We start from the raw sequence: 24,529 nt of genomic DNA on the forward strand, positions 1-24,529 counted from the left end.
ATGTTTCTCGATTATGGACGTGACAAAAAGGTTCGTCGTAAAGGGTTACGCCGATGCAAGTTTTGACACTAATCTAGATGACTCTAAGTCTCGGTCTAGATACATATTGAAAGTGGGAGCAATTAGCTAGAGTAGCTCCATGCAGAGCATTGTTGACATAGAAATTTGTAAAATACATGTGGATCTGAATATGGCAGACCCGTTGACTAAGATTCTCTCACAAGCAAAACATGATCACACCTTAGTACTCTTTGGGTGTTAATCACATAGCGATGTGAACTAGATTACTGAATCTAGTAAACCCTTTGGGTGTTGGTCACATCGCGATGTGAACTATGGGTGTTAATCACATGATGATGTGAACTATCGATGTTAATCACATGGTGATGTGATCTAGATTATTGACTCTAGTGCAAGTGGGAGACTGAAGGAAATATGCCCTAGAGGCAATAATAAAGTTATTATTTATTTCCTTATATCATGATAAATGTTTATTATTCATGCTAGAATTGTATTAACCGGAAACATAATACATGTGTGAATACATAGACAAACAGAGTGTCACTAGTATGCCTCTACTTGACTAGCTCGTTAATCAAAGATGGTTATGTTTCCTAACCATGGACAAAAGAGTTGTTATTTGATTAACGAGATCACATCATTAGATGAATGATCTGATTGACATGACCCATTCCATTAGCTTAGCACCCGATCGTTTAGTATGTTGCTATTGCTTTCTTCACTTATACATGTTCCTATAACTATGAGATTATGCAACTCCCGTTTACCGGAGGAACACTTTGGGTGCTACCAAACGTCACAACGTTACTGGGTGATTATAAAGGAGTACTACATGTGTCTCCAAAGGTACATGTTGGGTTGGCGTATTTTGAGATTAGGATTTGTCACTCCGATTGTCGGAGATGTATCTCTGGGCCCTCTCGGTAATGCACATCACTATAAGCCTTGCAAGCATTGTAACTAATGAGTTAGTTGCAGGATGATGTATTACGTAACGAGTAAAGAGACTTGCCGGTAACGAGATTGAACTAGGTATTGAGATACCGACGATCGAATCTCGGGCAAGTAAACATACGACAAAGGGAACAACGTATGTTGTTATGCGATCTGACCGATAAAGATCTTCGTAGAATATGTAGGAGCCAATATGGGCATCCAGGTCCCGCTATTGGTTATTGACCGGAGACATGTCTCGGTCATGTCTACATCGTTCTCGAACCCATAGGGTCCGCATGCTTAACGTTACGATGACAGTTATTATGAGATTATGCATTTTGATGTACCAAAGTTAGTTCGGAGTCCCGGATGTGATCACGGACATGACGAGGAGTCTCGAAATGGTCGAGACATAAAGATTGATATATTGGAAGCCTATGTTTGGATATCGGAAGTGTTCCGGGTGAAATCGAGATTTTACCAGAGTACCGGGAGGTTACCGGAAGCCCCCGGGAGCTATATGGGCCTTAGTGGGCTTTAGTGGAAAGGAGAAAGGGGCAGCCCAAGGTGGGCCACGCGCCTCCCCCCTCCCCTAGTCCTATTAGGACAAGGAGAGGTGGCCGACCCCCCTCTCTCTCTTTCCCCCTCGGGGAATCCTATTCCAACTAGGATTGGGGGGGAGTCCTACTCCCGGTAGGAGTAGGACTCCTCCTGCGCCCTCCTCCTGGCCGGCCGCCCCTCCCCCTTGGATCCTTTATATACGGGGGCAGGGGGGCACCTCTAGACACACAAGTTGATCCTTGAGATCGTTCCTTAGCCGTGTGCGGTGCCCCCTGCCACCATATTCCACCTCGATCATATTGTAGCGGTGCTTAGGCGAAGCCCTGCGACGGTAGAACATCAAGATCGTCACCACGCCGTCGTGATGACGGAACTCCTCCCCGACGCTTTGCTGGACCGGAGCCCGGGGATCGTCATCGAGCTGTACGTGTGCTAAGAACTCGGAGGTGCCGGAGTAACGGTGCTTGGATCGGTCGGATCGGGAAGACGTACGACTACTTCCTCTACATTGCATCAACGCTTCCGCAGTCGGTCTGCGTGGGTACGTAGACAACACTCTCCCCTCTCGTTGCTATGCATCACCATGATCTTGCGTGTGCGTAGGAAATTTTTTGAAATTACTGCGTTCCCCAACAAAAGGCAACTTGTCATTTGAGATCCCTAATTCAGTTTATTCGCCCCATTTTGATGACGTGCTGAACTTTCTGAAATAGTTAGGTATATTTTCATATTAACTGAGCTGAATTGCCATGGTACTGAAGAGGATTGCCTCATGATTAAACAATACACCAGGTTCTTTTGCTGTAACACCTTTTCGTCGTAATATTATTTGGTGATCTGATCACTAGGTAAGACAAGAAAGAGTAACATAGGTAGCTGTGCACATTTTACCTCCCATATTTGTTGATCTGCGAATTGCCCGAGAGGATCCAGGTTGTATCTTACTGTACCCTGAAAAAGTGTTGGATCTTGTGGAATAATACCCAAACGTAAACACAGGTCATGTAAGCCTATCGTACTGATGTCCATAGAGTCTATAATTATTCTCCCTTCAGCAGGTTCAACAAGTCAAAACAGTGCACCAATTAACGTTGTCTTGCCACTTTCGGTTCGACCAACTATTCCAATCTTATCTCCACCTTTAAACTTGCAAGTGATTCCATGTAGTACAAGGGGAGCATCTTTCCTATACCTAATCTGTCGAAATAAAATCAATCACATACATTTGTTTAAGTGTTAATAAAAAGTTACCTTATAAAGTGTACATGTAAATATTTATATTTTATTACCTTCAAATTCCTAAGCTCCACATTGCCATCTTTGGGCCAATATGTTGCCGGTCGGTTTTCTTCAAGAACTTCTGCTGCTTCACTTTGTATCTCCATGTACTGGTTCACTCGTTCCACCGAGATTATTTGATTTGCAAGGTTGCATTGGTTTTGAATAGAGAAAACAAATGACACATTTAGGGAAAGACCATAGGACAATGCCATTCCCACAAAACCTGTGTAAGTATGAAAACAAGGGATTTATTATATTGTTTGTAATGTTAATTTATTCATGTACTGAGTAGTATCAAATACATATAGTTATTTGACTCTAGCACATACATTTCATAAAAGATAAAAATCTATCCATAAAATCATCAGGATAAGTGGTAGATTGAGAAAATGTACGTTGTTTCATATTCATCAGATAATCTTGCCCAGCAGAACGCGTCGGAAGTGTTCAGTCAAGCTTTTCTAATTTGACTACTACTATTAAAATGTATTTGCACAGGTAAGGTGAAAATACCATCATTAGATTTTTTGTGATTTAAATTTTCATAATATTACTTTCATGTGCATATCAAAAGAAATGGGCAAATAAGTTTTAGGAGACCCATATCATGTCAAAGAAGTTATCTACTTACAAGTGGAGGGAGTATGAAGTACATTTTCATAACAAAAGCTTTTCATAACTCAGTATCAAGAGGCTATGAAAAGTTAGCAGCATTTTCATGGCAATGCATCTAAAATTTATCAAAAATCCGACGCAATTGTCGATGGCCATAGAACGAGCTGGCTAGTCAAAAATTTCCAATATTTGAAGCAACATGGTGGTCATGTATTTACATACCGGGGCTAAAAGTTCCTTGCGGAAGAAGAGCCATGACAAAGGCAGTAAAAGAAAGAACTGTAGCGCTCATTATTTCCAGGCGTTGAATCAACCATTCAGTTGCAGCAAAATTGTAGAAATATGGACCAGCATTCTTGTCAACAAGGACCAAATATTTAGCAAGGAAGCGATCTTCTTGCTCAAAGGCCCTTATTGTTATAGCCCCTGAAATTGATTCACTTAAGTGATTTGCTAGGGCAGACTTGGTAGTACCATTGATCCGCATCAACTCCTTAGCTGAGGCTAGATAGTACCTCTGCATGACCAACATAACAGGCTTTAGTTAATGGGAACTTTGAATGTAGAACAGCAGGCTCAGTTCAGACCTCAGACGAAAATAGCAGCAGAGCAGCACATCAATTGGTGAATGAAATCAAATAACCCGAGAAAAAGGGCTTAGCCATAGAGAAAAGATGTCACACCAATCACCTGCAACCTAGTTGCCAAAACTATCATTGGCATGGATACAAGCAGAACTTCCCATGAAACTACAGCCAATACCCCTAGATTGTTAAGTGCATTTAAGCTGGCACCAAGTGTAAACATGAGGGCAAATGGAACATCAAGGTCAATGATGTTCAAATCCAAAGAGACCTGCACTTGAAGAGAAAACAGAATAAGTTAATCCATCATCAGAAAATCTCCACATGTAAAAATTTGTTGTATTTGCCATTTTTTAAAAAGAATTCTTACCCGGCTAAGAACTCTTCCTATAGGAGTGGAAACAAAAAAGGACATTGGTGCGCAGAACAGTGAATTGAGTAGCTGGGAAAATAAGGATCTTGATGTCTGGATCCCAAGAACAACAACCGATAAAGATCTTCATAGCAAGAAGAACATTGTGCAAACTCCTATAACAATGTATACAGAAATTAACTTCAGTGTACTAGCATGAGGATTTTGGATATTAGCAGCCATCCATGAATTCTGTGATATTTGCCCGGCTATGAAAATTATGTGAGAAATAACACAAAAGGAGGCATACATCAAGCCTTTTCTCTGGCGCAGGTAATGCATATAAGGCTTAACACCTGCATCCCCTGTTTCTCTTTCCTCTTTCTTGATCAGTTGATCTGCTGGTGATGGCTTCACAGACTCTGTATGTCTGTTTCCATGAATATCATTAGTCTCCTTTATTGATATTCCCTTAGCTCTGTGAGGGGTGCTGTCGTTATTAAGATCTGAAACACCGATACTAGCTTTATGGGCACTTACAAGGTCTTTAAATTCTTCACAGTCTGTCAATAGATCTTGATAGGGTGCAGACCAAATACCTCTCCATCAGACATTAACTGCCAAAAAACCATCACTAGTTTTAGATGCCATCAAGAAATAACTAAAGCTCGGTAGAGACAAAGATAAATCATCGAGGCACAAATCTTCATATGGATACTTTTGACTTTTTGAGGTGGAGAGCGGTACCAAAATGGAGTCAAATATAGGTAGGAAATCCACTTGGTGGGTCACCAAAATAATAGTCTTGTCTGATAGGGCACCCATAACATATTCCTGTCACAAAACAAAGAGCTTCGTAAGAGCCAACTCCACCCCGTGACCTCCTCCCCCCCGTGCGGCGGCGCCGCGCCGCACCGGGGCCTCCCCGCCGGCCCCCCTCTCCTCCATGCCTAGCGTCCCTCTCCTCCCGCCGCCAACGCCGAGGGCATCGCAGGCTAAGCCCGCGGGCCGCAGGGCGGCGGCGGCAATTTTCCTCGGCCGGCGATCGGATCTTGGTGGCGGCGACCCACTCCGGCCGATCCAAGGGCGATGGCGCAGGCCGGTGGCGACCAGGGTTGTCGTGCTGGTGGCGGCTGAAAGAGCGTTATATCGACTGGAGGGGGGGTGAATAGGCTATTTTTATGAAATTCTTCACTGAGGAATTTGTCGGTGAGGAAATTCCTTAGCGAAGAACTACTAGAAGCAGAGTAAGTACTCAAGAGTAAACATGATAGAATACAAGCATGGTCATCATGATAAAATGAAGACAGACACAGAGTAGTGAAAGCGTAATCACAGGATAACACAGGATGAAGACAAGCAGACTGAAGAAATTGAACTGGGGAAATTGAGAAAGTCTTCAGTCAAAGTCTTCAAACACAGATATGAACAAACACACAACACAGTTATGAGGAAATGAAAGAGTTGAGGGAATAGAACCAGTAAGCTTGGTGAATACAATGATTTGGTAGACCAGTTCCAACTGCTGTCTCAGTTGTACGTCTGGTTGGAGCAGCTGAGTATTTAAACTCGAGGACACACAGTCCTGAACACGCAGCTCAGGACACCCAGTCCTCACCGTATTCTCCTTGAGCTAAGGCCACACAGACCTCGCCCAATCACTCGTGGTAAGTCTTCAGGCGACTTCCAAACCTTCACAAACTTGGTCACTCGGTGATCCACAATTCCACTTGGATGCTCTAGACCATGACACCTAACCGTCTGGAAGAAGCACAGTCTTCAAAGGTAACAAGCGTCGGATCCACGTAGGATCAATCTCTTCAGTGATGCTCAATCACTTGGGGTTTGTAGGTGTTTGGGTTTTTGGTTTTTCCTCACTTGATGATTTTCGCTCAAAGTCCTCGGAGGATGGGTTGCTCTCAAATGACAAGTGTCAGTTTCTCTCGGAGCAGCCAACCAGCTAGTGGTTGTAGGGGGCGGCTATTTATAACCTAGGGAGCAGCCCGACATGATAAGACATAAATGCCCTTCAATGATATGACCGTTAGGTGGATAGATACTTTGGGACAGCTAGCGCATAGCACAGCAACGGTCGGAATTTTGAGTAGCAAACTCCTCAGGGCTATCATGTTCCTCACTGTATAGGCAATCCGCACTGGCGAATTCCTAACTCCTCAGTCAGAACAAATTCCTCAGAGACCAAAAGTACTTCATCTCTGTCACTGAAGAATATGAGTGGACTGTATGAGATTTCCAATGGCTTCACTCGAAGGGATTGGTAGATGTAGGATTTTGAGTTGAGCATCACATGGAAATTTTTCCTTAGTATTTCCTCGACCCCCTTTAACAGTACGGTGTTTCCTATGACTCAAGAAAGAGAAAATGAAACTACGAAAACAAAAGTCTTCACGCTTCATGTTCCACGAATGAATACCAAGTCTTCAAGGTCACACCAATTTCTTCACTTTCAAAGTCTTCAGAAAGTCTTCAGAGATTCAAAGTCTTCAGTCGAAGAACTTCATTTTTAGGGGTCGACTTTCTCTGTAAATATCAAACTCCTCATAGACTTATAGACCTGTGTACACTCACAAATGCATTAGTCCCTTAACCTATAATTCTTCAATACACCAAAATCACTAAGGGGCACTAGATGCACTTACAATCTCCCCTTTTTTGGTGATTGATGACAATATAGGTTAAGTTTTCAACGGGGATAAACATATGAAGTGTAAATACTGATATTGAGGAATTTGATTGCAAGATATAGAAGAACTCCCCCTGAAGATGTGCATAGTGAGGAATTTGCTTTTGAAGCAATGCACACTTGAAGAGTTGAATCATGGAGATCTCCCCCTATATCTTGTAATTCATACACGCATTTGACGTATAACAGTGAAGAATTTGAAATGCATGACGGCTCCGTAGTAATCCTCATAAAAGTCACCACCAAAGCCTGGAAGTGGAACATGATCATCTGGGAACAGACGGTCCTGCGGAGCCTGCGGACCATAGGGACTTGGATGTGGCCTTGGTCCCACAGACGGTGGCAGACGGGGACCACGAGGAGGGGTGATGCCTCCTACATCACGCCAATCCATACAATCTGGCAACCCAGACCGCACAGGGTACAGGTCCCTCAGGTCCATGCATCCTGCCTGTACAGCAGGTGCAAACCGAGTCAAAGTGGCCCAGTGATCAGCACGAGAGTTGAAAAGCTCCATATGCAAGGCCCGATTTTCGCGGTCCTTATCCTTAAGCATCTCAGCAGTGGTGCGGAGTAGTGACTCCTCATGTGTAGAGTCATAGTACAAAGCCTGATAGTACTTGTCGGTGTCAAAACCGGCGGATCTCGGGTAGGGGGTCGCGAACTATGCGTCTAGGCCGGATGGTAACAGGAGGCAAGGGACACGAAGTTTTACCCAGGTTCGGGCCCTCTTGATGGAGGTAAAACCCTACGTCCTGCTTCATTAATATTGATGATATGGGTAGTACAAGAGTAGATCTACCACGAGATCGGAGAGGCTAAACCCTAGAAGCTAGCCTATGGTATGATTATTGTCTCCTACGGACTAAAACCCTCCGGTTTATATAGACACCGGAGAGGGTTAGGGTTACATAGAGTCGGTTACAATTGTAGGAGATCTACATATCCGTATCGCCAAGCTTGCCTTCCACGCCAAGGAAAGTCCCTTCCGGACACGGGACGAAGTCTTCAATCTTGTATCTTCATAGTCCAGGAGTCCGACTGAAGATATAGTCCGGCTATCCGAACACCACCTAATCCAGGACTCCCTCAGTAGCCCCCGAACCAGGCTTCAATGTGATGAGTCCGGCGCGCAGATTGTCTTCGACATTGCAAGGCGGGTTCTCGTCCAAATTTCGTGTACCTGTTGAATAAAGTCCAGTTTCTTGTAAATGTTGCGCTCCTTGGCTTCTACGCCCAATAATGGCCGTCTCCCACGTGTCAAACGAATATGAAAAGTCTGAGTGTTTTACCATCCACACCCCTAGCCACGTAAATGAGCCGCCCATTTAAGGGGACGAGGATTTAGATCCAAACCACATCTTCTCCCCTTCGCGAGTGTTCATCAGAGCGCATCCGACAAAGGTCCATTCCACCATGGCCAGCCGTCGCAACTCCTCCTTTCGCCCTTCCAGCCCTCAGCCTGGATATTGGGAGAGATGCTCCATCCCGCATAGCGAGCTAGTGACGCTCCAGACCAAGGGATTTCTCCCCCCAGCCTATATGGTCCCGGTTCGAGCCGGTCTTGCCATCTATAACGGTGGAGAGCAAGCGGAGAGTGCCCCTAATCCCTCCAAAGGAGAGCGGATATGCCTTGTCCCTTATTTAATAAGAGGGCTCGGATTTCCAATCCATCCGTTTCTCCGGGGGCTCCTGGAGTTCTATGGCCTCCAGCTACACAATCTTACGCCTGCCTCCGTATTGCATATCGCGGGCTTTGTAGCCCTCTGCGAGCTGTTTTTGGGTGTTGAGGCTCATTTCGGGCTATGGAAAGATCTATTCTGCCTTGTGCCCCGTTCTCAGAAGGGGTCAATATATCAAGTGGGCGGAGCCGAAGTGTGGCGCATCGCCGGGACCGGATATCTATCCGGAACCCCAAAGAAGGCGTCCGAGGACTGGCCTTCCGAATGGTTTTACATAGAGGACGTCCTGCTGCCGGATCCTGTCCGGATCGGCCTCCCTGAGTTCGACAGTGCTCCACTAAAGAAGCGCCTAAGTTGGCGTCCACGGAGCCCTCAGAGGGAAAGTGACAAGGACGTTCTTTACATGATGGTCCAGATAAGATTGTTAGCTCATTCCGGACTGACCATGATCAGGGTCATGGCCGCATGCATCATGCGAGGGGTGCAGCCGCTACAGTATAGAGGCCACCCCACGTGGGACTTCAACGGGGAGGACGACGCCACCCGCTACGGCCGTAAGGGGCCGGATTCGGCTGTGGCTCTAACAAAGACATTGTCCGCTTTGTACAAGGGAGAAGAGGAGGAATTTCTCCGCGTCGACCCACAGGGTGGATTTTCTATGTACAATCCCCCAAGCTGGGTAAGCGGTCACATTTACTTGCCCATCCGTAAAATATTCCCATTGTTAAATATTCAGTCTAACGACTTCAACGCAGGAACTGCGCCAGTCTGTTAAAGAAATAAACAGCCCTCCTCCACAACCCGAGGACCCAGGACGGTCCCTCGACCCGGCCTCTCAAGAGGATCCAGACTTATCTGTGGAGCTGATTGATGGAGTGTTCCATGAATTGAGCAAGGACAACGCCTTGGTGGCCATTACGACCGATTACCCAGGGCTAATCCCGGCCTCCCAGGTAATTGAGATCGAAGTCCCAGTACCCCGAATAGGGGTCCGCCCTCTCGTGTTTTCAGTTTCCTGATTACAACCGAGCTTTGCAGGGGAGGTTTTTGAGACGGGAGGCCGAACCTGCGGTGACAAGCCAACGGGGGGCCGTAGGGCCCCGTGGGCAGAAAAGAGGTGCAGTCTGGACCGAGGCGTCAGCGCAAAGGTATGGCGCGCCCCCTTATCCCAGGTGTTATACCTTCAAGGCATATTAACACTCGTGCTATCTTCAGGACAAAGAGACCTCACCGGACTATATCCGGAGAGGCTGCCAATCACGCCTCCACCAGCCAGGCTCCAAAGCCTGGTCCGGAGGCGGAGGCGAACACAAGGCGCGCACCGGACGCTCCTCCGACGGAGGATGTGGACATGTTGTCTGCCACCGACTCTGAGGTGGAGAGTGCCATGAACCACAGGCGTCGCCGGACAATTCTTCACGACGCTTGTTTCTCCCAAGAGGCATTAGATGCCTTCAATTCGGGAGATGCGTACCTCCGTGCCGCTCAAAATGGTCTAGCCAGAGCCACGGAGCAATATGTAAAAGACATACGGGTAAGAAATTTTTGGTAATTATATATATATACCAGTAGCCCGCGAGACTTGAAACAGTTAGAATAACTGATTTAAGGATCATTTGTTATGCAGGTTCTTACAGAAAAGAATTCCCTACTATCCCAGGAGCTGGACGAGTGCAAAGCCCAACTTGAGGCTGCACTAGCCGCGGCAGGGGAGCCCAAGGAGACCCCCTCTGGTAATATACGCTTCGAAAGATAAGTATTTTGCGAAGCACGGCATGGGTGCGAATTTGACAAATGACATTGCAGATGGCACCGGATTGAATCCGAAAAGGCAACAACTCCTACGCCAGCTGAAGGCTGGTGAGAAGGTGCTGACAAAGGTGAGGCGGGAGAAGAACGATCTCCAAGATGCCAACACCAAGCTGGGCGTCGACCTGAAAGATGTTCGTGCCCAGCTGTCAGACTCCGTTAAGGAGAATCAGCGGCTTCGGCGCGGCATATTTAGTAAGTGCTTGAACGAACCTTTGAAAAAAAGTTTGGCGGGGAAGTCGACTAACAGAGTAATGTCTGTAGGTGTGCTAACAGGTCGTCCCGCAGAGGAGATGCCTGGTTCTATGGGTGACCTTCTTCCCGAGCTCTCGCAACTGCTCGAGCGAGTTCGGCACGCGATGCAAGGCGTCGCCCAGGCCTTGCGGCCATCCATCTCCATGCCCGAAGGTCTTGGAGAGCTTGCGGAGAAGCTAAAGGGAGCACGGCGGCGCTTCCGATTGTGGAAGATATCAGCCTGCCGTCAAGGCGCTAGGGAGGCCTGGGCCATGGTAAAGACGCGGTACACAAAGGCTGACCCCAACCACATGGCCGAGGTCGGTCCTATGGGGCCCGATGGGAAGGAGATCCCTGTAAGCTTAGAGCATCTCCAGCCGTTGGCCCCCCAGGGGCGTCTAAAAGCGCCGCCTGGGGGTGAGCCGGCGCAAAAAATGGCCCTGGGGGCAAGTCGATCCCCAGCCGCCAGCCCCCAGGGCCGCCCCCAGGCGCGTATTAAAATAAAAAAAGAAGGACCATTCGGCGAAGTTATGATAAAAACTAGTTAAATTTCGGCCAAACATGGCAAATTTTGGTGAAATTCATGAATTTTCATTACATTAACCTAATCTAAAAAAGAAAGGGGCTGAAGTCGTCGCCGCCGTCACCGCCATCGTCGTCGTCCGCCTTCTCCTCCTTGATGCGGGAGCCCCTGCTGGACCCCTGCCCGGCGTCGCCATGGCGGACTGGCAGCGGCGCGTCGTCGTCGTTGTCGCTGTCGCATAAGACGACGACCCCGTCTTCATCGCGGCCGCGTCGGCGCTCCTCAAAGCGGCGCAGGGTGGCGCGCTGGCGCTCCTTCTCCTTCTCCCGGCGCGCCTTCTCCATCGCAATGGAGTCCTGGCGCGCCCATTCTAGGGCCGCATCGTTGTCGTCGAACTCCACCTTCACTGGCACCAGCCCCGGCTCCGTCTTCACCGGTGCCAGCCCCGACTCCATCTTTGGCTTGACGAAGCGCGGAGGAGCCGACGAGGAGGAGGCACGCCGGCCGCCCTCGTTGATGACGATGCCGACGCTGCGAGTGCGCCGACCGATTGGCGTCTCCGCCGCGGGCTCGGCCTTGACGCCGAGAAGCGCCGGAGAACCGGAGGAGTGGGAAGATGAGCGAGAGGAGGAAGACGAGGAGGAGGCGAACCTCCTTGGCGCCCATGCGCGTCTGTGTTGCAACGGGGCGGCCCCCGTCGCAGGATAGGTCAACGGCGGGTTGTTGCCGCCGTCGAGGTACGCCAGCACGCCATCCAGCGTGCGGCCGGGGACGCCCCACCACAGGTGGCGCCCCTCGCTGTTCTTCACGCCGCCGACCACCGGCGCGCCGTTGGTGGAGGCCAGGCGCTGCTGCTGGCGGCGCTGGAAGTACGCCGCCCAAGCCGCGTGATTGCCGGCGGCGTACTAGGGGAGGGAGCGCTCATCGTCGGTCAGGGAGGCGCGCGTGACCTCGACCTCCTCGGCGAAGTACCTGGGCTTCGCCATGGCGTCGGGTAACGGGGGAACGGGCACTCCCCCATCACTGAGCCGCCACCCCGTCGGCCCGGCGCGCATGTTCGGCGGCGCCGGGATGTTCGCCTGGAACAGGAGCCAGGACTCCTGTTCGCGGAGCGAACGGCGGACGAAGCCGTTCGCTGCCGCCTCATCTCTGGGGAAGCGCTCTACCATGGCGACGGGCTCAGCAGTGGTAGAGAGGGAGAGAGAGGGGCTGCCGGTGGCGCTCGGGAGAGGAAGACGGAGACAGAGAGAGAGGGGCTGGGCGGTGGCGAGGGGCGAGTCTGGTGTGGGAACAGGCGACTGAGAGACCGCCGGCTTTTATAGCCGCTCCGCGCCAGTGTGTACACGTGCGAGGGAGGGGAGGCGTCGGCGCGCCATCCCTTGACGCGCCGCCCGTGAGGAATCAATGGCAAGGCTGACCGGCGTCAGCCTTGCCATTGATTCCCCGCGGGAACCGAGGCAGTTGGGGGAAGACGCGCCGCTGTGTCGCTCACGCGGCTGGCCCGTGACTTTTTCCCGCCAAAACAGTTCGCCCCGGCGCCCCCGGGCGCCTCCCAGTGCGCCGGGTTTGGCCTGGGTCTGCCGGCGCTGTTTTCGGCCCAGGCCGGTGAAAATCGGGCTCCTGGGGTGCGACTGGGCCGTTTTTTCGGCGCCGGCGCAAAAAAACGCCTGGGGAGGCCTTCCTGGGGGCGCGGATGGAGATGCCCTTAGTATACGGCCAAGTAGAATTGGCCGCAAAGTATTCCCAGCAGGACTGTAAATTAGACAGCCTGTTAGATGGTATTGAAGAGGAATACAATCAGTCAGAATGACTATGTAATTTAATTGACATTTATAATGCCTTCTAGCCGGATTGTAGATCGTTTGTCATGGCCGACCTTTTCTCTTCAGCCTCGGGACCTGACGGTCCGGAGTGTGTCCGAATTCCCATGCGGTTATATAAGAACCGGGGAATGCATGGAGACCAGGCGTAGGGGTCATTAGTGCGTGAACAGACAAGTGCCCGACTAGTTATGTTATATTACATGGTTAGTAAGAAACATCTTCCAGGGAGAATAGTTCCGTTAGGGGTTCCTTTCCCTGGGAGGCATGCCCTAAAGTGCATGCCCATTCTGCGAAAAAGACGCGGGAAAAAGCATCTGGGGGCGCATAAATAAATAAGTGAAAAGATCATCTTTTAGGTCACCGACCGAATATTCCCTTAAGAACGCTAGCTTTCGGCTTCACCCAGTCTGAGGTACACATCCGGCTGATCCGGCAGTAACAATCGTGGAGGTGCTCCCTTTACCGCCTAGACGAATAATCGGGAACGTAGGGGTAAGGACAGGAGCCAGGCAACCCAGCTTGGCCAAAACTTAAGTCATATCGATGCATATAATGGTGAAATAAAAGGTACATGCGGAATTGTAACACATGTGTTGGGCATGAAGCCCGTATAAATAAGCTTCTGTTAAAAAGAAGCCCCCAGGTTTAATGAGTGCAAATAGCACGTCATTTGATGAGCCTTTAAAGGCTATAAGAGAAAGGAAGGGGAGAAGGAGAGAAATGTAAGACATACAGTATATAAAAAATGGACAGAGGAAGGAGACGAACATAGAGTCCGGCGCTAGGCATAGAATCTTCGGAGACGGGCTGCATTCCATGGGTTCGGCTCGACTCGGTTATCCGATGCATCTCGCAGGCGGTACGCTCCACCAGTCAGGAGTTGGTCAATTATGAAGGGACCTTCCCACTTGGGCTTGAGTTTGTCCTTTTTCTTGTCCGGCAGGCGTAGAACTAATTCGCCAATGTTGTAATTTTTGGCCCGTACTTCTCTGCTTTGGTATCTTCGAGCCTGCTATTGATAGAATGTGGAACGCGCTTTTGCCACGTCACACTCCTCCTCTAATGCGTCCAAACTGTCTTGCCGATCGAGCTCGGCTTCTCTTTTTTCGTACATGCGCACTCGAGGTGAGTCATGAATTATGTCGCAAGGCAAAACTGCCTCTGCGCCGTACACCATAAAGAATGGTGTGTATCCGGTGGTGCGATTCGGCATGGTCCGCAGCCCCCAGAGTACGGAGTCGAGCTCCTCTACCCAGTGCGTGTTAGATTCCTTGAGGGACCACACTAATCTGGGTTTGATGCCGCTCATGATAAGACCATTTGCACGTTCGACCTGGCCGTTAGTTTGTGGGTGATAGACGGAAGCATAATCAAGCTTGATGCCCATGTTTTTGCACCAGAGTTTTACCTCGTCGGTCGTAAAGTTCGTGCCGTTATCAGTGATGATGCTGTGGGGGACGCCGTAACGGTGTACAACCCTGGATATAAAGTCTATCACCAGTCCGGATTCGGCCGTCTTAACAGGCTTGGCTTCTATCCATTTGGTGAACTTATCCACCATGACCAGTAAGTATTTTTGCTTGTGGGTTCCGCCTTTAAGGGGTCCAACCATGTCAAGCCCCCAGACCACGAAGGGCCAAGTGATGGGGATAGTTTGGAGGGCGGTGGGTGGCATATGGCTTTGGTTTGCAAAGAGCTGGCAACCGACGCATCGTTGGACTAACTCCTGGGCGTCTGCCCGGGCCGTCGGCCAATAAAAGAATGTACGGAAGGCCTTGCGTACAAGGAACCGAGCTGTAGCGTGAGGACCACCGAGTCCGGCATGAATTTCAGCCAGGAGGTTCCGCCCTTCCTCTTCGGAGATGCACCTTTGAAGGACTCCGGTAGTGCTTTTCTTATAAAGCTCTCCCTCATGGACTTTGTAGGCTTTGGATCGCCGCACTATGCAGCATGCCTCATTTTGGTCCTCGGGGAGTTCCTGCCTTGTAAGGTAGGCGAGGAATGGTTCTGTCCACGGGGCGATGACGGCCATTATTACGTGGGCTGAAGGTGTTATTTCATTGGCAGAGCCTCCGATTGTGTCAGAATGTTCGGTGTCAGGCAGTGCGGTTGGGTCTGGGCTGTTATTGTTCGGCTCCCCTTCCCATACTACGGATGGCTTGAACAGCCTTTCCAAGAAGATGTTGGGGGGGACTACATCACGTTTTGCGCCGATGCGTGCCAGGACATCTGCCGCCTGATTATTTTCCCGGGCTATATGGTGAAATTCAAGCCCTTCGAACCGAGCTAACATTTTTAGGACGACGTTGCGGTAAGCTGCCATTTTTGGATCCTTAGCATCGAAGTCTCCATTTATTTGGGATATTGCGAGGTTCGAGTCCCCGCGCACCTCTAGGCGTTGAATGCCCATGGATACTGCCATCCGGAGACCATGTAAAAGGGCCTCATATTCGGCTGCATTGTTGGAGTCTGTGTACATAATCTGGAGTACGTATTGAACTATGTCTCCTGTGGGGGACGTCAAAACAACGCCAGCCCCTAGTCCGGCCAACATCTTGGAGCCGTCGAAATGCATGATCCAATTTGAATATGTGCCGTACTCTTTTGGGAGTTCGGCCTCCTTCCATTCTGCGACGAAGTTGGCCAAAACTTACGACTTGATGGCTCGCCGTGGCTTATAAGCTATGTCGAACGGGAGGAGCTCAATGGCCCATTTTGCAATCCGGCTCGTTGCGTCACGGTTGTTTATAATATCGTTAAGTGGTACTTCCGAGGCTACTGTTATTGAACACTCTTGAAAGTAGTATCGTAGCTTCTGGGATGCCATGAATACCGCGTACGCAATCTTTTGATAATGCGGGTACCGTGATTTGCACAGAGTGAGGACAGTGGACACATAATAGACCGGCTTTTGAAGGGGGAATTTGTGTCCGTCCGTTTCTCGTTCGACGACGAGCACTTCTCTTACAACCTGATGTGTTGCTGCAATGTACAATAGTATTGGTTCGCCAATGTTTGGCGCAGCCAGGACTGGGTTTGTTGCCAATATGGCTTTTATTTCATCAAGTCCGGCCGTGGCTGCATCCGTCGATCCGAAGTGTTCGGTGCACCGAAGGAGGCGGTAAAGGGGTAGGGCCTTTTCTCCCAAGCGGGAGATAAAGTGGCTTAGAGCCGCCACGCATCCGGTTAACTTTTGTATTTGTTTGAGGTCCTTTGGGATATCCAGTTGCGACAGAGCTCGGATCTTGGCTGGATTTGCTTCAATTCCTCTACCGGATACAATGAAGCCCAAGAGCTTTTCGGCTGGAACGCCGAAAACGCATTTTTTCGGGTTGAGCTTGATGTCGTATGTTCAGAGGTTATCAAATGTGAGCCTCAAGTCGTCTACTAGAGATTCGACATGTCTTGTTTTGACGACCACATCATCTACATATGCCTCCACTATTTTGCCGGTCTGGTTTGCCAGGCATGTCTGAATCATGCGCTGATATGTTGCGTCGGCGTTTTTGAGCCCGAAGGGCATTATGTTGAAGCAGAATGGGTCGTATGGTGTGATAAATGCCGTTGTGGCTTGGTCTGATTCTGCCATCTTGATTTGATGGTACCCGGAATATGCGTCGAGGAAACACAACGAATCGTGTCTTGCGGTAGCGTCGATAATTTGATCGATGCGGGGGAGGGGGAAGGGATCCTTTGGGCAAGCCTTGTTAAGGTCTTTAAAATCAACGCACACGCGCCAGGATTTGTCCTTCTTTGGTACCATCACCAGGTTTGCTAGCCAGTCCGGATGTTTTATATCTCTGATGAATCCGGCCTCCAATAGCTTTGCTAGCTCCTCTCCCATGGCCTGTCTCTTAGGTTGGGAAAAACGCCGAAGAGCTTGTTTGACAGGTTTGAATCCATTTAGGATATTTAAGCTGTGCTCGGCCAGCCTGCGTGGGATTCCTGGCATGTCTGAAGGGTGCCAGGCGAAAATGTCCCAGTTCTCTCATAGGAACTCTCGTAGTTCGGCGTCTACATTAAGGTTTAACTGTGCCCCGATGGAAGCTATTTTATTGGGGTCCGTTGGATGGACCTGGAATTTGACTATTTCATCCGCCGGTTTAAAGGAGGTGGACTTGGATCTTTTTTCGAGTACCACATCGTCCCTATTCACCATGGAGCGCAGCGCAGTCAGTTCCTCAGCCGCTAGGGCTTCGGATAGTGCCTCGAGGGCCAGTGCGGCTGTCTTGTTTCCGGCGCGGAGTGCTATGTCCGGATCACTAGCGAGAGTGATGATCCCGTTAGGCCCGAGCATCTTGAGCTTCGTGTACCCGTAATGGGGTATTGCTTGGAAGATTGTAAACGCTTCCCGCCCTATCAGAGCGTGATGACCGCTGCTGAACGGAGCCACATGGAACGTGACCTCTTTGGACCTGTAATTATCCGGCGTGCCGAACACCACATCTAGCGTGATTTTTCCTGTACAGTGCGCTTCCCGACTGGGGATTATTCCTCTAAAGGTTGTGCTGCTTCGCTCAATGCGGTTCCAGTCTATTTCCATTTTCTGAAGGGTTTCCTCATAAATGAGGTTCAATCCGTTGCCGCCGTCCATGAGTACCTTGGTAAGACGAAAGCCGTCCACTATTGGACTGAGGACCAATGCGGCTCGTGCTCAGGCTGTTCGGAATTTAGGTTCATCACTGGCGTTAAAGGTAATAGCCATGTCACTCCATGGGTTTATTTTTGCTACTTGGTAGACTTCGGCAAGGCTGTGGAGTGTCCTTTTTCGCATATTATTTGATGCGGAAGTCTCGAAGACTGTTAATACCGTATTGGTGTCTCTGGGGTGGCTTTCTATGGCCTCCGGAATTAGGAGATCTTCGCCAATTTTAGCCACATGCCGGAGTATCCAACATGCTCTAAGGCTGTGAGTTGGTGTGGCGTCCTCTGTACTATGAATTTTACAGGGTCCATTAAGCCATCCTTCCAGTATGGTTCCATGCCCTGTAGAGGGTTTTTGCTTTTTGGTGTTTGACCCGGGTGTCTGGCGATGATGCACCCTTTTATTTCAGACTAGGTTTGTATTCAGGGCCGGATCGTCCCAAAATTTTATTTCGGTTTTCCAGGCGCTTTCCATCGCACAGTACTTTCGTACAATGGACGCCAAGTCAGCGAAGCGTGTAATATCACGGCGACTTATGGCGTTGAGGATTCCCTTGTCCGTGCAATTATTGCAGAAGATTGAGATTGCGTCTTCCTCGCGGCAGTCCCTTATCCTGTTCCTAACCAGGAGGAATCTGGCCCAGTAATGATGTACTGTTTCTTCGGGCTCTTGCCTGATTTGGGATAGATCGCTTATGTTCGGGTGGGTGGGTGTAATTAAATCCGAAGCCTCACCCAATCTGAGGCTCAAAGGCCGAGGAATTTCCGAACTCGAAAATTTGGATTCCTGGATGTTGTCCAATGAATCCCGCCCGTCGCCTGACTCTAATTTTAGGTCTTGAGTGATATCCTCCCCTCCACGGGTATCCGGCTTGGAGGGATCAGGAATCCGGACGTAGCTAGTCCTTAAGATAGATGAAGGGTCGCCGCACTGTCCCTCTACCACGGCAATGTGATGGGTGACTTGGGGAGAGTTAATCTCTCTCAGATCGGGTTTAGGCCCAATCTGGTCGTAATCCGTAGCGACTCCCAGGGCGGCGATGCGATCCAAGAGCTCGTTTATGGAGGAGAGCTCCATTGGATCTAACTGCTCGGCGAGTTCCAAGCTGACATGAAGATTGTTTTCGATGGCTCGAGAGGTCATCGTCGGCGCAGAAGCCGAACAGGCGGTCATAATAAAATCACCTAGCCGGAGGGTTTGGCCGACAGCCAAAGCCCCCTTAGCAACGGTGCCGTCTTTAAAGACGGGGCGAGGCATCCTTCCTGATGGCGACGACACAGAGGAACTCTCAATGAAAGTACCAATGTCGGTGTCAAAACCGGTGGATCTCGGGTTGGGGGTCCCGAACTGTGTGTCTAGGCCGGATGGTAACAGGAGGCAAGGGACATGAAGTTTTACCCAGGTTCGGGCCCTCTTGATGGAGGTAAAACCCTACGTCCTGCTTGATTAATATTGATGATATGGGTAGTACAAGAGTAGATCTACCACGAGATCGGAGAGGCTAAACCCTAGAAGCTAGCCTATGGTATGATTATTGTCTCCTACGGACTAAAACCCTCCGGTTTATATAGACATCGGAGAGGGTTAGGGTTACATAGAGTCGGTTACAATGGTAGGAGATCTACATATCCGTATCGCCAAGCTTGCCTTCCACGCCAAGGAAAGTCCCTTCTGGACACGGGACGAAGTCTTCAATCTTGTATCTTCATAGTCCAGGAGTCCGGCTGAAGGTATAGTCCGGCTATCCGAACACCCCCTAATCCAGGACTCCCTCAGTACCCCTGTTCTCCAGGGAGTGAGGCTGGCATGTAGCGGAAATCGATGTTCTGAAGCAAGGCAGTCCTGGCTCGAATGATAGTCATCACTGAGTAAGCTGCATCCTGCACAGACATCTCAATAGTGACCCCAAGTCCATAGGAACAGTGAAGGGGTTCAGTGGCTCCAGGATAAGAGGGATATATCCTGACAGTACAAAGGTACTGGCTCTGGTTGAAATCTCGGAACTGCTCCTCGACGGTATATTTCGGATACCATCGATAGCCTGACTCGACCATCACTCGAACCAACATGGCCGTGTGACCGGGTACATCGAGGCACCGGGTCAGACGAACCACTTGGTTCTGGGAACGGTTGGCCATCTAAAAGCACAGAATAATGCAAAGGCATTAGAATTGTCTAGGAGAAATCGGATAGCATAATGACTGTAAATGCTCAGGAAAAGATTTGAGACATCCACAATAGTTTGCAAAACCACTCAACAACATCATATCAAGGTTCTGGTTCAACTGACAATATACTAAAAGTAGTAGAAACTGTACTGAGGCTTGTAACAACAATCCTACAAGCTACTACGGATTAGTAACACGTGAACCTGATAGAGAGAAGAGAGCCTAGTCCTTAACCCACGTAGAATGAGAAGAGAATGACTCAGATCAGAGGGCATAAGGTAAAGGAGTAAAAGAGCCTTACGTTCCCTCCCACAATCAATTCCCCTACATATAACTAAAGCATTTCTAGACTCAACATCGACCAGTTTGGCTCAATGAACCTACAGGCAGTCCGGCTCTGATGCCAACGCTGTCAGGACCCCGATTCCAAGTCACGTCGATCTAGCCAGTAACACCTCATATCACTTTGCGGCCTCACGCACTGTATCCCCACGGGTGTCACCTTACCAAGGCCCGGGACCGTTTGCGCCTTTTGGCTCACGTATATGATAGTGTCGCTAGCATCCATATGACAAAGAACCCGGGCCGACATGGCTAGTCGTGAACCCAAAGCGGTACTAACCTATGGGGACAGGCATACATGAATCACATCGAGCATGTCGGTCATCAGCGAGTGAATCCGGGCTGTAGCACTGGGCTAACAGGACTACGGGGAACCCGGGCTGTAGGAGGCTAGGCAGGACTCTGGATGTCACCATGTGACATTTCCCCGAAGGGACAGACATAGGAACAAAGTGAAACACATGCCGGCCAGTCAAGTGTCCTGAGGAGTAGTGCTGGGCTAGCAGGACTGCGGTGAACCGGGCTGTAGCGGACTACTATGGCTCAAGGAGCACTAGACTACATTTGCCCATAACAGAGCTGCCAAGGATAAACAACTAGATTGTCGGATCCCACACATACCAAGCATTTCAATCATACACACAATATGCTCGATATGTGTAAATACAACATGGCATCACAACAAAACTCTACAACTCAAGTACTTTATTTAAAGGCTCCGGAGAGCCATACATAACATGTTCATACAGGTAGGGGTCACATGACCCGACACTCAAGTCATACAAGCATACAAGCACATGCGGAAGAAAATAGTCTGAGTACAGACACTAGAAAGAAAGAAGGCTTATTGAAGCCTGTCTATCTACAAAGGGCCCTCCATGGCCAGAATCACCACCTGGGTGGCAAGTTACTCATCGACCTCGAGGTCTACATAAAACCCATCGGAGGGAGCGGTGTTGTCGTCTAAAAACAGTAATTAAGCAACATGAGTACAAAGGTACTCAACAATTCTTACTACAGATCCTACTATACATGCTCATTCTCAAGAAGGTGGTGGAGTTAATGCAGCAAGCCAGCTTTGACTCTTGGCTAAGCTATCCTATGAGACACCACTAGTAAAATAGTTTTCGCACACGAGTCCACTAATAACCAACACAATACTCCACCGGGGATCCACCCTCGTCATACTACGAGAGGGCCATCCTCGGTACTCACACTTATCTTGAGTCTTTTAGTAGTAACCATTAACTTGTCTATGAACTGTATAGGCAAACAAGTAGTCCTTTACCGCGGACACGGCTATTCGAATAGTTTTATACCCTACAGGGGTGTTGTCAGTGTCAAAACCGGCGGATCTCGGGTAGGGGGTCCCGAACTATGCGTCTAGGCCGGATGGTAACAGGAGGCAAGGGACACGAAGTTTTACCCAGGTTTGGGCCCTCTTGATGGAGGTAAAACCCTACGTCCTGCTTGATTAATATTGATGATATGGGTAGTACAAGAGTAGATCTACCACGAGATCGGAGAGGATAAACCCTAGAAGCTAGCCTATGGTACGATTGTTGTTTTGTATGTTGTCCTACGGACTAAAACCCTCCGTTTTATATAGACACCGGAGAGGGTTAGGGTTACACAAAGTCGGTTACAATGGTAGGAGATCTACATATCCGTATCGCCAAGCTTGCCTTCCACACCAAGGAAAGTCCCTTCCGGACACGGGACAAAGTCTTCAATCTTGTATCTTCATAGTCCAGGAGTCCGGCTGAAGGTATAGTCCAGCCATCCGAACACCCCCTAATCCAGGACTCCCTCAGTAGCCCCTGAACCAGGCTTCAATGACGACGAGTCCGGCGCACAGATTGTCTTCGGCATTGCAAGGCGGGTTCCTCCTCCAAGTACTTCATAGAAGATTTTGAACACAAAGAATAGTGTCCGGCTCTGCAAAATAAGTTTCCACATATTGCCATAGAGAGAATAATATTTACACAAATCTAATCTGCTGACGTATTCCGTAGTGTGACATCGCACCATGGCCAAACCTTTATTAGAATCGTTTTATTGTCCCACCTCAGCGTGTCATGCGATGCGGTTTCCTTGGCACGTCTCGTCGAAGCAGAGATCATGTCCCCTTATTCCGGGATTCTCATCAATACGGGCGTGGGTAACCCAACCGCTTGTAGGACTCCTAGACTATAGGCAAGTCCAAACGGACACGGAGAGGACGCTTGATATTCACCCTCTTTATAAAGGGACAAGGCTTTTATTTTTCCCTCCCGTGCTCAATCGAATCCTTCCCCCACCTCAAGCTCAAACACCCAAAGTTCAGGTCAGGTGCTCTGAACCTTCAATCATGTCCGGATCTAGCCTTCAAGGCTGATGGATGCCTTCCTCCGTCACAGAAGAAGACATGAAAAAGTTGAGGGAGGCAAGATATCTGACCGCCGAGGTTTCACATCGGCTGCCTGCCCAAGGGAAGGCCGTCCCCTCCCCCGAACCCAATGAGAACATCGTGTTCGTCTCCCACTTCCTCCGAGGTCTAGGCCTGGCTCTGGATCCTTTCGTCAGGGGTTTGATGTTTTATTACGGGCTAGATTTCCATGATCTAGCTCCGGACTCCTTTCTTCATATCACAACATTTATTGTCATGTGTGAGGCCTTCCTCCGGGTTACCCCTCACTTTGGCCTATGGCTCAAGACCTTTGAAGTAAAGCCGAAGATGATCGAGGGGCAACATGCAGCGTGCGGAGGTGCCTCAATATGCAAGATGACGGGAGCTCCATGGCCCAAAGGTTCCATTCCAGAGGTGTCTGAATTGTGGCAACATGAGTGGTTCTACATCACGGCTCCTAGAAGTGCCAAGTGGGCGGCCGACCCTATTTTCCGCTCGGGCCCTCCCCCACAACTGATGTCATGGATCAGCAGGGGTCTGAGCTGGGGTCCATCCAAGGACGTGCCTATACTGCAAAGCCGCATTTGAGATCTCTTCAATGGAGATTTTAGTTTGGTTGCGGTAATACAAGTTATGCTGGTTCGTCAAGTCCAGCCTTGCAAATGCCGGCCCCTTCGCTTGTGGGAGTTCAATCCCGAGGGACCGCGTGCCATTCAAAATTTCCTCGGCCTGACGCACGAGGAGATGTACAAGTCATTCTTCGGACCTCAGGTAGAGTGTCCGGAAATCACCGAGGACGTGGGCCTGAGCAGTAACCACGCCGCCGAACAGGTAAGGAATCTTCCGGCCGAACATACTATCTCTCATTTGTTACGAAGTTATTTCTGAGAGTTCGCTTTTTGACCAGGACTGGCTAACAAAGGCGAAGTTGATTCGGTGTTCGGCCCCCCTCCCTGAGGGTTTGGAAAATCCGGTATTGGAAAAAGATGCTCTAGGTCGCACCTTACCCGGAGCCCTTGAAGGAAGATACTGGGGAGGATAATACAGGCGGACGCGAACCCCCAACGCTGCCCATTCTAACCGAGGGAGCGAGCGTCTCCATGAAGGAAGACGACCGGAGGAGGAAAAGGACTGTGCCCGGGGATTCGGAAGCCGAAGCTTCCAAACGGGAGAAGAAGTCTCCCATAGAGGGTCCTACCTTGGGGGGTGCTTTTGCCGCACAAAGTCCGCGGGGGGATCAATTCTCCAGCGAGTCGTAAGTGACCCGAAATACTTTAATAGTACAGGTATGCCATCTTTTTCTTCTAAGAAAATAACCACCACATATATCTTTGCAATTCGGGCCTTAGCCCCTCTCAAATGAGCTCGTCTTTGGGGGATCTTCTTCCAGAGATGATGGAGAGCGAAACGCCTCCTTCGGACTCCTCCGCTCCGGAAGCGGGCGACTCCGAAGTGTCGTCGCGGAGGGCCTCTCCGAGTCCGGTGAGGCCAGAAGATAATCCCATTGACCCCCAAAGCTCCCAGTGTCCGGCTCCCGAAGAGAGCAGACAAAAGAGTCCGGCACCGTCTGGTGTGCGATCGGATGTTCTGAGGTAGTTGGTGGGGCGAGCGGCCATCTCAGATGAACACCGTATGCTGCTGAATACAGTTGAGGGAGTCCTTGATTAGGGGGTGTCCCGATGGCCGGACTATACCTTCAGCCAGACTCCTGGACTATGAAGATACAAGATTGAAGACTTCGTCCCGTGTCCGGAAGGGACTTTCCTTGGCGTGGAAGGCAAGCTTGGCGATACGGATATGCAGATCTCCTAACATTGTAACCGACTCTATGTAACCCTAACCCTCTCCGGTGTCTATATA

At 49.6% G+C, this 24,529-nt stretch overlaps 1 pseudogene; it reads right to left on the reverse strand.

The window, feature by feature from the left end:
• Positions 1 to 24,529, reverse strand: part of LOC125532630 — a 138,353-nt pseudogene that overhangs the window by 17,738 nt on the left and 96,086 nt on the right.

Source organism: Triticum urartu, chromosome 1, assembly GCF_003073215.2.
Source record: "Triticum urartu cultivar G1812 chromosome 1, Tu2.1, whole genome shotgun sequence".
In the NCBI taxonomy this organism is placed as follows: Eukaryota; Viridiplantae; Streptophyta; class Magnoliopsida; order Poales; family Poaceae; genus Triticum; species Triticum urartu.